The sequence below is a fragment of the Bos indicus genome, chromosome 12 (genome assembly GCF_029378745.1).
Source record: "Bos indicus isolate NIAB-ARS_2022 breed Sahiwal x Tharparkar chromosome 12, NIAB-ARS_B.indTharparkar_mat_pri_1.0, whole genome shotgun sequence".
NCBI lineage: Eukaryota > Metazoa > Chordata > Mammalia > Artiodactyla > Bovidae > Bos > Bos indicus.
Window position 1 is genome coordinate 66785636 of NC_091771.1, and position 14480 is coordinate 66800115.

Below are 14480 nucleotides of genomic sequence, written 5' to 3' on the forward strand. Positions count from 1 at the left end.
GACTTAGTCCCTCTGTTCTGCCTATCTAGAAAAAAACATTCTTATCATGTTTGCCATTTCTTCTGCTATTAACACATCTGAGAAGTCACTCTTCTGCTTTCAGTCTCTAACATCTCTTTTGATTTCTGCCTGTGTGTCACAAGCTGCTTGCTTATTCATACTCATACTTAACACATCCTTTGGGATTTATCTCTCTCTGCTAAGCTGCTAACTTTCTCACTATTGGTGCTTAACATTCTTAGGAGTTTCATCATTCCTGTTTATTTTTCTTTTATAAGGGAATTGAATAGTCTCAATAAAGCAAGCACAACATTCCAGGGGCTTCCTCCACACATTTGAAGGACAGGACTTTATTATCAAAGTGAAAGAGACCTCTGTCACTTTCATAGCTCAATTTGGATAACTTTCTGCATTCTTAAGTTGAAATGTAATGGCTGTGTGCAACCCTTGTTAAGGACAGTCTGTGTTCAAAAGGAAAACGCTGTGGGCAAATCAGAGAAATTCAAAGTGAAGAAAGGTGACAAGCTAAACTTTAAAACGTGAAAAAATACATCTCAAAAATGGATTGGCCCATTGTGAGTAAGATATCTGGCTAAGCACAGATCCAAAACACAGTGATTTTTTCAAAGACTGGCAGACATAATTGAAGGATGATTGTCCATGCAGGAACTGTGTTCACTAGTCCATTAAATTGCACACTGAGGTAGCACTTGTGTTATCAGAAATAGTGTGTCTTACTAATAATTAAGATTAGTACAAATATAAGCACAAAGAAGCTTGACACATAATCTGTATGCATGTACATATAAAATATACCTATTCACATACACTGAAATAGACAAAATTATCTTGATATTATGAGAAGTAATTCCATAACATCTGTACCAGCCAGGGCACCAACAAGAAATAGATGTTACACACACGTAAGGGTAGTTGGAGAAAGTTTATTAAGGACCTATTTGTGAAGCTTCATGATGGGATGTAGGAAGAACACAGGAATGAGTGCAGTGCACCCTACTAGTGACCGCAGAGCCATTACCATCTCCAGGCCTGAACAGGCTTCCCAGATGGTGCAATGGTAAAGATTCCACCTGCCATTTCAGGAGAAACAAGAGCCACAGTTTCAGTTCCTGGGTCTGGAAGATCCCCCTGGAGTACAAATTGGCAACCCTTTCCAGTATTCTTGCCTGGAAAATTCCATGGACAGAGGAGCCTGGTGGGCTACAGTCCACGGGGTCACAAAGAGTTGGGCACAGCTGAGCACAGCACACACACAGTAGTGGAGGAGGATTTGGAAGCTAGAAAGAGACCGTCTTGATGAAAGGACTTGAGAGGAGCTGTCACCTTTGCTTGAAAGACACATTCAGACCAAAGTTATAAGACAGAAAGGGATCCAGATAAGTGCTGAGCTTCATTTACTCCAATCTCTGAAACCTGCGCAAGGAGTCACTTTGGTCAAACCCAACTAGGAGCCGGAAGCAAGGAAGCCTGTTGTTGCCATTCTCATAGATTAGCTTTCTAGAGAAGAGAGCAGACTTTAAAAGGATGGAGTGGACCTAGACGAGCAAGTGGAAGTTATCTGGCCCAGCACCCGATCAGATGTGTAATTATAAGATGATTTATTCAATGGACTCCTTTTTTAATGGGTAAAGAAATTTGGAATACAGAATGAACCTTAATTTTCCATAGCAAGTACTCTGTTCCAAATAAATGCAGTAAATGCTTGGGACATAAAGATGAATAAGGCAGAGTCCACTTAAGGAGTTGACAGTCCACAGAGGAGGTTGCATGTATATAAACAGATAAAACAAGTGGTATTAAGTACTTAAAGTGGTATCTGAAGCCCTATTAATAACAGTATGCTCAAGGGGGAAATGTTGTAGGCAAATCAAAGGAAATAGAAATTATATATTAAAAAGTAAAAACTGCTATAATAAATATGGCACAAAGTGCCAACCTGCAGGATATGAAAGCATCCAGTTTCATATTTTACAAAGAATTACATGCATGTAAGTGTATATATGACCCCATGGACTGTAGACTGCCAGGCTACTCTGTCTATGGAATTCTTCAGGTGAGGATACTGGAGTAGGTAGCCATTCCTTTCTCCAGGAGATCTTCCCAGTCCAGGAACTGAACCTGTGTGTCCCACATTACAGTCAGGTTCTTTACCATCTGAGCCACGGAAGACATATATAACATACATATATATACACACACACACACACACACACACACACATACATGCACAGACACACACACACACATATATATATATATATATGTAAAATTTTTATCCTTTCTATTAAACATCTTCACAGAAAAGATAATATTTTAAAAATGACTATAGGTTATAAAACTATATTTTACATGTTTGTTAGTAGCCTAATGATGTAGTTTCATTCTGAAATAGGTGCTTCAGAAGCTTGTTCTTTGGCCTGTCAACTGTAAACATGAAAGCAGTAATTTACCTCCATTGACCTAGCACTTAATTGTCATAAGGATATTTTATTTAGCCCTTCTCACCTCAGGATGGAACCAGAAAGATGAGTGTTTCAACCATGAAGTTTTAGCTTGAAATTCTGTTTCTAGCCATGGCTAAATAAAAGCTGAACAAATGATTATTTCATCTCCAAAGTGATGTAAATTCTAGGAGATCTTTACTAAGGAAAATTAGCTCCAAAATATGTCATGAATGATAAATAATGATATTGTTAAGTTGGTTTTGTGATTACAACTCCAGCAAACTGCAAACATATGACAAGTAGCCTTTTCTGAATGCAAACATTTTGTGATAAAATTCTCCCCACTACCTCTCACTGTAAACCAAGCTATTAAAATATTTCAAAAATATAATTTACCTTTTGAAGTTTCTTCACTAGTCTTCAACACATGTATAGTCATTTCAAATGATAATTTTAAAATCCCACATGCAAATCAACTTCTCTCTGTGGTTGGACTTTTAAAGTGTAGCCTGAATAAATTGGACTGATGAACACCCACTGGTAAATGATTTATCTTAAAGATGTGTTATTTATAAATAAACAACCCTGTACCTCCTGTGAAAGCCTTGAAGCTATTAGAAAAATAGCAATGCACATAATCCTGCCTCAATTTTTGCCTTTCCTGATTTTCTTGTAATAACTTTATTGAGATGCATAAAGTGCATTCACCTGGTATGAGTCTTCCATTTAAATGCATTTAAAGTACATTATGCAATGGTGTTTGATATATTGATACAGTTGAACAATTATTAACACAATCAATTACACTGTTTTTTCAAACTTTAGCAAATACTTTTAGAGCCAGGACCAGGTGTGCCTACCATTGTTCTAGGTGCAGTGTGGGATGGGCAGTCAGCAGGGTGACATATTCATTTCTGGCTCATATGGAATGTGTATTCTTGTGTAAGAAGACATACAGTAAACTCAGAAGCAAGTACATGTGTAATACATCTTTTTTAGCTTTCACTTTTAATTGAAGGATAATTATTTTACAATATTGTGATGGCTTCTGCTATACATCAATATGAATCAGCCACAGGTGTACATATGTCCCCTTCCTCTTGGAATTCCCTCCCGCCTCCCACTCCATCCCACCCCTCTAGGTTGTCACAGAGCTCCTGCTTTGGGTTCCCTGCCTCATACAGCAAATTCACACTGGCTATCTGTTTTACATATGGTAATGTATATGGTTCACTACTACACCTTATGTGATAAATTCTAGGAAGAAAAGCAAAACAGGGGCAAGAACTTAGGAGGTAGGTGCTCAGGAAGGAGGGTGTCTGTGAAAAATGGAGGTGATTGAATTGAAGGAATGGATCATGGAACAATTGGGAAGAGAACCTTTAAGACAGAAAATGGGCCAATGCACACCTCTGGTGTGGATGTTTGAGAAAGAGAAAGAAGGCCATATTGCTCAAACAGACCAATGAGACACAAATGATTTGGATGAGATGGGGTCAGAGGCTGGAGGGTACACACCCTTGTAGGCCTTGGTAAGTTCTTATTCTGAGTGAGATGGAGGCCAATGAAAGGCTTTGAGCAGAGGACTGGAGGGCCCTGGCTTAGATTTTTAAGGGATCACTGTGGCTACTCTGAGAGCACAGACCAAGCTTTTAGGTCAAAGGAGGAAGGAAGGAGTGAGCTGGGAGGCTGGGGCAGTGGTCCAGGCATGAGATAATGGCTTAGACTTACAGTGTTGGCCTTCTATATTTTAACATGGATTCATTAGCACATCAGTTGAGTATATAAGATCCTCAATCCCTGGATCCAATGATACTGGTATCTTCACATTTGTAAAATTTAATACAAACTGCATTTACATTCAGAAACTAAATCCGTTTTATCCACCTGATTTTAAAATAAGAATGTCTTAAATACACATTATTCTCATCCTTAGTTTTTCTCACATCCCTTGCAAGTGACATCTTCTTTTTGCTCCTCTCCTGTCCCATCTTAGATATTTGCCTCCTAAAAATCCCTTGGGGGCACTTACCCACTAGAAAAGTACAAGGTTCTTTCTCTGCAAAGAAGATCTTATCTGTCAACACAAATATTTTCCGTTCTTTCTTAATGGTTTATAAATATATTTCACTCACTCTTGAGAAATATTAGTGCTTATTTCACTGCCTCATGGAGGTACGAACGATCAGATACTAAGATATATGGAGAACTGTACCAAAACTCTCACTCTTGGTTTTTCTCATACAGACAGAATACAGATTTTAAGTTTATATATTTTTGAAATATATATTTTATCATAAGATTATAAGTTTGTATATTTTTCCATTATTTAGATCTAAGCATAACAGCATTGACTAAATTAACTTTGCCTTTATTTATTCATTCAACCAATGTATTGATATTCTGTGTCATTTGCTGTTCTTCATGGTGGGGGTACAAAGTGAAACATGCTTGTCTTTGAGGAGTCCACAATCTAGATGAAAAGACATGCAAGCATAAAATTATGTAAAAGAGAGGAGAATGAGTTCCATCCATGTGATGATGTCAGAGATAGAAAAGAGGATCCCTGTGTTGCAAGAGACACCATGTATATAGAATACAATGTCCACGTGTGTCCTGTGAGCAGTGCAGTGTTTTGAGCCTGTGCAAATATGGTTTCTCTGAGCCTTGGCAAAAGTGGTTTCTACGGCAATGCTAAACAGATTTCAAGGTCTGTGAAGACGTACTCCAATCCTGTACCCCGTGAGGATGCTGTGAAAAGTTTCTGAGGACTGCCTTTGCTGTGGGGACCAGGGAGGGGCAGTAAGCAGGACAAGTAGCTTCCCATGTATGTCATGAAGTCAGTAGGGTTGGAGGAACTGCAGGGAGAGGTCTGAAGAAAATCTAAAATCAAGAGCTAATTCTTATAGATAGATGAGGGTGAAGGCTATCATGCAGAAGGCACGTCATGTGCAAATGTCCAAAGAAATAAAAGACTATGCAGTATTCTTAGCATAGCAAGTAACTCCAGCATGAACAGAGAGCTGAGCCTATGAGAGGAGTATGAAAAATTAGTTCAGAACAGCCGACTGCGGATAGATAGGGAAAAGGTTTAGACCTAGGACGTGCAGGTGGATTTTTAGCCTGGTGTTGTCATGATGAATTTTTGCGCTTGAAGCAGCCACTTTGGTGTCAGTGTACGGGCAGAATTGGAGAAATGAGCAGAGAAAGCAGAGGTGACAAAGAAGACAGAAAAATAGGTGAGTTCAGTTTTACTCAGTAAAGTTTCACATTTATGGCTGGTCATATACGCCAGCACCAGGGTATATACCAGACAATCGTGAACATGACACAGACTTGCCTTAACCCCAAGAGTTCTGGGAGGAGAGAGAGACCAGGAACAATGTGACACAAGCCAAGCAGGTTCCTTCTCTGTCAGCTACACAGGCAGCAGCTCCTGGGGCTTACGGGCTTCTCATTCTGTGTCTCTCTCTTTGTCTCTCTCTCTCTCTCTCACACACACACACACAGGACACAGTTATAGTCATGTTCTGTTTCCTTCTTGAGTCATTGAATCCTTCTCTAACATCTCCTGATTTACCTGAGAATTGGAAAATGTGAAAGGTTTGAGACTATGGCTGTTTTTTCTACTCCGAAGTAAAATACTGAATTTCATACCTTGGTTTAGAAAATAGAAGAGGACTTCCCTGCAGTCCAGCACTTCCACTGCAGGGGGCGCTGGTTCAATTCCTGATCAGAAAACTAAGATTTTTTTTTTTCCCCTCCATGCTCCATGGTACTACCAAGAAAAAAGAAAAAAAGGACTATACACCTTTTTTCTCAGTTCCCCTTCAATAACCTGAATTGTCATACCTCATATGAGACTGATACCTAAAGATAAAGTTAATAACAGTTATATTTGTATGTTTATGAAATTACAAATGGCCCTATGAGTTCACCCTATAAAACTCAGGAGGTAGAGGGAATTAAGATTCCTTTGCTTTAACATGAAGAAATGGGGATTCATGGAGTTATGTGATGTGCAAACGTTTACAAGTAAATATGTCAAAGCAGCCAGAAGCTTGAATCCGTCTCTTATGTCTCCAAGTTTGTTGAGTAAACATTGTTTGACTCTTGTTGCCAAATGCATTCCTCATAGGTCCCAGTTAGCTTTAATGATGCACTGTTACCATGAGGCTGTTTTCAACCTTGAGGAGTGCTGGAAAGTGTTCCCTCTGACATCTGTAACAAGATGTGGAAGAGGTTGAAGGGTTGTTTCTTTTCTCTGGTCCTTGCAAGTAAGAGGATTTAGTTGAAATCCCAAGAATCACATGTTAAGGGCAACAAGGAAGCAGCATGCATTTATATATAGGACTATAATTTTCTCCTGTCTCTTTTAATTCTGGAGGATAAAAGCAATATTCTTTTATTCACAAATACTACTTTTTAGAGTTATTCTACAAATTAAATCCCATTCCTGTCCCTTTATGCCCTGTATTTTGGATTAGATCTTGGTTCCTTTTATTTTGAAAGCATGAAAGACATTTCTTCTGTTTTGTGTGTTAGTCACTCAGTCTTGTCTGACTCTTTGTGAGCCTATGGACTGTAGCTTGCCAACCTCCTCTGTCCATGGAATTCTCCAGGCAAGAATACTGGAATGGGTTGCCATTCCCTTCTCCAGGGGATCTTCCTGATCCCAGGATCGAACACAGATCTCCTGAATTGCAGGCAGATTCTTTACCATCTGAGCCAAATTGTTAATGAGCAAAGAAACAATTTATGAAACTTAGCTCTTATGGTAAATATATTATTCCCCAATCCAAATAAGTAGTTATTTTTCTAAAAATCGCTCCTAAATCCCATGTCTGATTTCATTCTCACAACAGATAATAGTAGTACAGGGTAATTAAGACTTTGGTGACTTAAGAAAGTTTTTCCACTCATAAAATTATTTAAACCAGGGAGCAATCCACACAGTGTTAGGAATTAGTATTTTGTGTTCTAGGGGAATGTACAGTCATCATTATTCCATGCTTGTGAAGTATGTTTTGTTTTTTCTATTTAAGCAAAAAAACAAAATTACAAGCATTGGGTTTTACATGCTTTCTACAAGGACATATACATCTGAAGAACCAAATGAAATTATCTGAACAAAGCTTTCATGATGTCACCAGTCACTTCCTTGGTTCCCATACATTATTAAGCTCCTGGTTATCTAATCTGCTATCAGGCAGGCTGGCATTCGACAGTTCACCCAAACATGCCTCCTGAATTCACTTCCTCTTCTCATTCTGTTCACTTTCAGTTCTGGGAGTGTTAGAACTGAGCACTCTTCTACTGCTTCAGGATGCAGGGTCAAGGTCTCAGCCCACGTTCTTACTGCAGATTCTGTGTTCCACGCGTTGCTCTCTGAAACAGACACTAGCTATCTCTGCACCAGCTGCCCACCGTTTGTTTCTTCATTGAGCTTATTTGTTGGAAATTGTGTTTGTCAAGGCCAGTGTGTTAGATGAACCTTTTCAAACAGTTTTCCTTATTCATTTGGCCATGATCTCGTTAAGTGGTTACACTGTGTAATGTAATACGTTGTGCAATATAATGCATTTTGTTTTATCATGTTTGTCTCTTGCTAGGCTTATCCCCTTGCACTGTCCTTTCTACATGTTTGTCCTGAATTGAAGTAGTAAAGTTTATATCAAAATACAGAATTATGTAGAAGAGCCCCACAAGTCAACTCACACTACAATTTGAAAGCATGAAAAATAAATATAAGTGTTTAAAATAATTCTTCAGGGCTCTTTCATAAACCCCCACGTGGTGATTAGAGGGGAAAAAAAGTAATGTTTGGATCAATTTAACTTGGTTCAATCAGATTTTTTTTCAGCTTTATTAAGGTATAACTGAAAAGTAAAATTGTATATATTTAAAGTATACAGCAGGAAGATTTCCTATACATATGCCTGTGAAATGATTACCACAATCAAGCTGATTAACATATCCATCACTGCACGTACTTTCGGGAGTTGGTGATGGTAAGAATATCCAAGTTCTACTCTTGGAAAATTTCGAGTATAAAAGACAGTATTATTATCTATAGTTATCATCTGTACATTAGATCCTCAAAATGTGTTCATCTTGTATAACTGAAAGTTTGTACCCTTGGATTAGCATCTCCCCATTTTTATGAGTTCAACTTTTTTTTTTTTAAGATTTCACATATATGACACCACATATTATTTGCCTTTCTGTGTCTGGTTTATTTCACATAGAATAATGCCCTCCAGATTCATCCACATTGCTGTGAATAATATTTAATTATTGCTAAATAATATTCATATATATATATTACAGTATCACATTTTTTAATCCATTCATCCATCAACGGGCATTTAGGTTGTTTACATATCTTGGCTACTGTGAATCATGTGGCAATAAACTAAGGAGTGCAGCTATTTCTCTGAGATATTTCTTTTCCTTAGATTATACACCCAGAATTGGATCATATGGTAGTTTTATTTTTAATTTTCTGGGGACTATCTATTTGGTTTTCTGTTACAGCTGAACCAATTTACATTTCCACCAAGAGCGTGCAAGTATTGAAAGCGTCATTCTCTCATTTGCAAAATGCTATGTCTCAGATCCCCTTCCCCTTTCAAAGCCTGTCTCCCTCTGATGACATTTGGTGTCATGATTGGGGAGTCTGATGTGCTTTCACGCTCCTGGGCGTGGGCCTCGGGCTTCTGTTGCTTCCAGCGGGTGTTATGACTGGTGTCTGATTGTCTCCTTTTCTCTCTGATGCTCTGTTCCACTGTTGGCTGGTCTCTTCTTTGTCTTTGGCAGTACTAGAGGGTAGAACCAACCAAGTCAAACTCCAGTAAGCTCTCTTTGTCAGTAAATATGAACTTCTGCCAAGTCCTTCATCCAATTCATCAATTCCTAGCCTCAGATGAGGGTCACTTCACTCCAAAGGGACTGACACCATGTTAGGCCTGCTGATTCATCTATATCATACCAAGGACTGGTGACTGCTTTGAGGCAAAACTTCAGCTGACCTTTCTTCTCTATGAACTTATGAAGTGTGCCCCAGGTGGGTTGTGAAGGAATAGGGAAAAATTACATGTATAAAATCTTGTAATTTCCTAAATAACAAGAGCACTTGGGGCATATTTTGTTCTTCTTAAAAAATTTTATTTCATACTGGAGTTTAGTTGATTTACAGTGTTGTATTAGCTTCAGGTACACACGGCAAAGTGATTCAGTTTTATATATATGTGTGTATATATATATGTATATACACACATTTTTCAGATTATTTTCCCATAAAAATTATTACAGAAAATTGAGTAGAGCTCCTTGTGGAGCATCTTTCATTCTGACACTTGATCTTTGATCCTGATTTCTAACACAGAGATCTAAATCCTTTGGAATATCCCAAATGATAAGAATGTCTTTTGAGGCTACTCTCACAGACTTGTAGATAGCTTCAAAATGTGGGCTGGTGACCACAAAGACCAAATTGCGATCATAAGCTGGGAACTTTCAGCCCTAACCCTTCGTTCTTTGGAGAAGACTGAGAGACTGGAAAATAAAGCTTAAAATCAATCATGTCTATGTGTGAAGCTTCTATGAAATCCTAGTAGTACAGAGTTTGAAGAGCTTCTGGGTTGGTGAACACATCTAAATTTCAGGATGTCTGTGCACTTGAACACCACGGGAACAGAACCTCACGTGCTTAAGGCCCTTCCTGGTCTCACTGTTTGTGAGACACTCTTCACCTGTCTGTTTATTCATACACTTTTTATATTTTTCATAGTAAACCATTAAATATAAGTGTTTCCTTGTGTTTCAGGGGTGAAGCTAGCAAACTGTGGGCCCCAAGGAGTGGGTCATAGAAACCACAGTTTATATCTGGTCTGTTAGAAATACTGGTGACAAGCTGGCACCTGCAGTTGGCATTTGACGTGTGTTTGGTAAGCAGAGGGCAATCTTGTAGGACTGACCCCTTAATCTGTGGAATTGGATCCTATCTCTAGATGGATAATGTCAGAATTGAGTCAGTTTGTCAAATGCCCTGATATTGTCACAGAGAATCGCTTGATGTTTGGAAAACCCACACATGTGGTATCAGAAGTATTGTGTGTGAAGAGAGGTGAGTCACAAGAGGTGTGTGTTTTTTCTCTGTATGCATTGAGACCATATCCCTGAGTACTAGGGATGGAGCAGTGAACAACAGACTACTTCTCCACCTTCGTGGAGCTTATATTCCAGGAAGGAGATTTAAAAAGTAAATACATTAAATCATGTTGAGGTAAATACATTATGAAGAAAAATGAAGGGAGTAGAAAATGACTGGAAAAGAGGTAACTGATCCAGGAAGAGCTTGTTGGAGAGGCACCACCTGAGGAAAGATATTTGGAAGTCACACTGGAGTGAGCTTGGTCAAAATCTGCAGAGGGCTTTCTGGTCAGAGATGGCAGCGGTTGTGCACATCCCGAGTTTGGAATACCTGCGACGTGATGGAGGGAAAGCAGTGTGGTCATTGGGACTAAAGTGGAGTGGGTGATGGGGAAAAGGGTAGAGGCCAGGGAAGACCAGCTCAAGGAGATTCAGCACTCCTGGACTTTAGCATGGGTGACAGGACTGGTTGAAGTTTCAAACCATCTCTGTGTATAACTGACTACAGCCAAAAAAAAAAAAAGAAGAAACAATAAAAGATGGACACATTTGTGGGCGTGCATGACAGTGACTGACTGCATGGTGGAAAAGTGATTGCAGCTTGATATACATTGAAGGGAGAAATGGAGGTGCCTGCTGATGGGATTGAATGTGTAAATGTTGAGTGAATATTGAGGCCATGCACTGAGCTATGGGAGACTGGAGGTTGAGGTACTGAAGGGAGAAAATCAAGTGTCCATTTTGGGGAAAAAATCATTTAAATGACCATTAGGCATCCAGGTGACTGTGCGGATGCACAATTATATCAACAGTCAGGAGCTCAGGAGAGAGGATGGGCAGGAAGAATAAAGGTGGGACTCACTAGCAGAGACATGATATTGAGCCTTAGAGGACTGGATGAGATCAACCACAGAATAAGTTTATAATGAGGAGAGAAGAGGGTCTGAGTACCTTGAACATCTTTAGAAGAAGGATATAGTGAAGGAGACTAAAAGAAACAACCAATCACATGAGGAACACCTGCAGAGTATGTCTAAGAAGTTAATAATATTAAGAAGGAGGTAATCAACTACATCACATGCCCTGAAAGGGCAAATAAGACATAACCTTAAAAAGTCATTTCAGTGGATTTGTGAAGATAAAACTCTGATTGGAGGGGAGGAAAGAGAGAGTAGGGAGAACTTATAGTTAAATACATTCATCCCCATGTCTCCCAAAACACTACTAAAATGTATGTAATAGAATTTTTTAAACGGGCATAAACTCCAAGGACAAAGAGTATAGAAAGGAGACGATGAGCAGAACATTGATGTCAACAAAATTTTATCATCTGGGGACACATGAAGTAGTTAACGGATTCAGTAGACCACAGGAGCTGAAATGTAACCCCACATTCAGAATGTCAGCAAGATCAAGTCTACACACTGCTAACCCCTAAGAAAACTCAGAAATTGGGACATCATTTTCCTTGGATGGCAGGAGTGTGGCTTGGGATTAAAAGCAGGAGGACTGATGGAAAGTCTTTGGAAGTAGCTCCTAGACACCAGGCTCCATTCTCCAGACTTGTGCAGATAGGGAATTATCTGTTTGAACTCAGCAGAGGCCTAGAAAATCATTCTCTGGAAAAGTCTGACAAAAGGTTTAGTCTCTGGACACGTTGTTGTTCAGTCACTAAGTCATGTCCAACTCTTTGCAACCCCATGGACTGCAGCACACCAGGCTTCCCTGTCCTTCACTATCTCTCGGGGTTTGCTTAAACTCATGTCTATTGAGTTGGTGATGCCATCCAACCATCTCATCCTTTGTCGCCCCCTTCTCCTGCCTTCTTTTACAGCATCAACCAGACTTCAGTGAGGCAGGAGTACAGTCTTACTGAAAACAGATTTTAAGTAAAGTTCTCTGAGAATGGTAACACACCCCAAATGCCAACTCCTTGACTGTTTCTCAGCTTTACCTTCACAAAGCTGGCTGCCAGGCCTACACCACTGCCCTCCTACTATGAGTCAATCTAAAAGCATTACCTTCAAAAAAATAATAAAGAATAAAAACATCACCTTCAGCTTTAAAGATGTGATGCTCTCAACAATAATCCATTTCCTCCTCTTATCTAGGCTTACCTTTATCTTCATTGACACCATCCAATTTTTCTGCTACTAGTTATGAAACTTCTCTCAAGAGGCTTCCTATATCAGGAAAAGCCAAATTCAATCTAAAGGACAATATCTCCTTTACAAAAAATGAAAGGAAAAAAAAATCAATGTCCCCATTCTCATCATCTTCTAACCTTAGAGTGTTCTACTGAACCTAAGAGGCCATTAATAGTAAAATACATATAACTAGTCATTGCTGGTTTTTTTTTTTAATCCAGTTCATTGTACTGTGTGTTTTTGTAAGTTGAATGTGACTAAAATGTGTGCAGACATTATTATAATTTCTGGTGTGAAAACATATGGCTCATTGTGATAGATAGAAGATCGAACACAGCAACACATGCATCTAGGTGTTTAATGATATTTGATGACATAAATGAAAAAAAAAAAATCTCAGTTTTCCAAATCATTACTTAGATGCAAAGAGGCAGAGATCCAGCTGCCTTACCACACTTTCTGCAGATCATTATTAAATTCACATACTAGCTGTTCTTTTTTCAATAAATTATCATAGAAGACCTTCAGAATCAAGCACACAATGCTGTTATAACTCTTATGTCCCCATTTCCAAAGTTTTAAATGGAGACCTGAAAATAAACCAAACACCTAGACCCTTCAGGCCAGTGCATCCATCAATACAGTCATACAGTGCTCATCCAAATCTCTCTGCCTAGAGCTTGTGCACAATTATATTAGATTGTGATTCATGTCCTACGTGGTCACGAACGATGGTCTCAGTAAGAGTTTCCCACTGTATATATATATTCACGGTTATGAATTGTGCTTAGACCTTATCTGGAAGCTAGAAGACAGCATTCATTTTACTTTATAGAGGAATCTTTTTGGTAATTTTGAAAAAGTCACACAGCCTTAGTGAGCTTCATTCTCTCTCACTCTGAAATGGAATCCTGGCCCTGGAATCTCTCAAAATAGTCATAACATCAGAGATGACAAGGTCGGTCAAAAAAGAATAGTTTTATCTTTCTTTTTTCAGGATTTATCACTGCTTTTCTTCTGTTCTTACATAAAAATTCCCTACTTGTTTCATAATATGCATATTATTCATTCATTCATTCAAAGAAATATATCTTGAATACTTTGAATCACATAATCTAACCTTCTTAATTGTGCAGATGAAAAAATGTTTACCCATCAAATTTTAAAGGCAAACCAAGGCTACACCTCTTATTGGCAACAGAACCCAAACTAAAACTCAGTCCTTTGGTCCTTCCAACTCTTTGGGAATTACAGCTGTTTAGTTTCTAAAACACACACACACAAATATATATATATATACATATATATATATGTATATATATAGCAGTTAATTTTGAAAGCCCTGTAATATTGATAAGGTATAATAAATACAGTATGACATAAGAATGTGTGTGAATGTTCACGATGAATCATAATATGCCCCAATTAAATGTTAGAAAAATATAAAGAGAAGATATTCTTCTAAATGTATTTTTATTCAGAGGTTGGTAGCAACATATTTCCATGTAAATCTAGAATCATAATATTGATTGTAAAATACAGACTCCTTATTTATAAATTGTTCCTATACCTGTTTAGTGACAACATTAAAAGAAAATTTAATAATTTAAAGGATCCTCAAAAGGCACACAGATTATAGAACTTTCGGGGCAAGAACAATGGCTCTGAGGCTCTCCAGACAAGTGCTTCACCTGTTTGTTTTTCAACACTAGTG

General features: G+C 38.4%; 1 protein-coding gene across 1 annotated transcript in view; it reads left to right on the forward strand.

Moving 5' to 3' along the window:
* The window catches only part of GPC5 (glypican 5), a 1588740-nt gene that overhangs the window by 1279998 nt on the left and 294262 nt on the right, over positions 1-14480 (forward strand). The gene's annotated exons all lie outside the window — the stretch shown is intronic.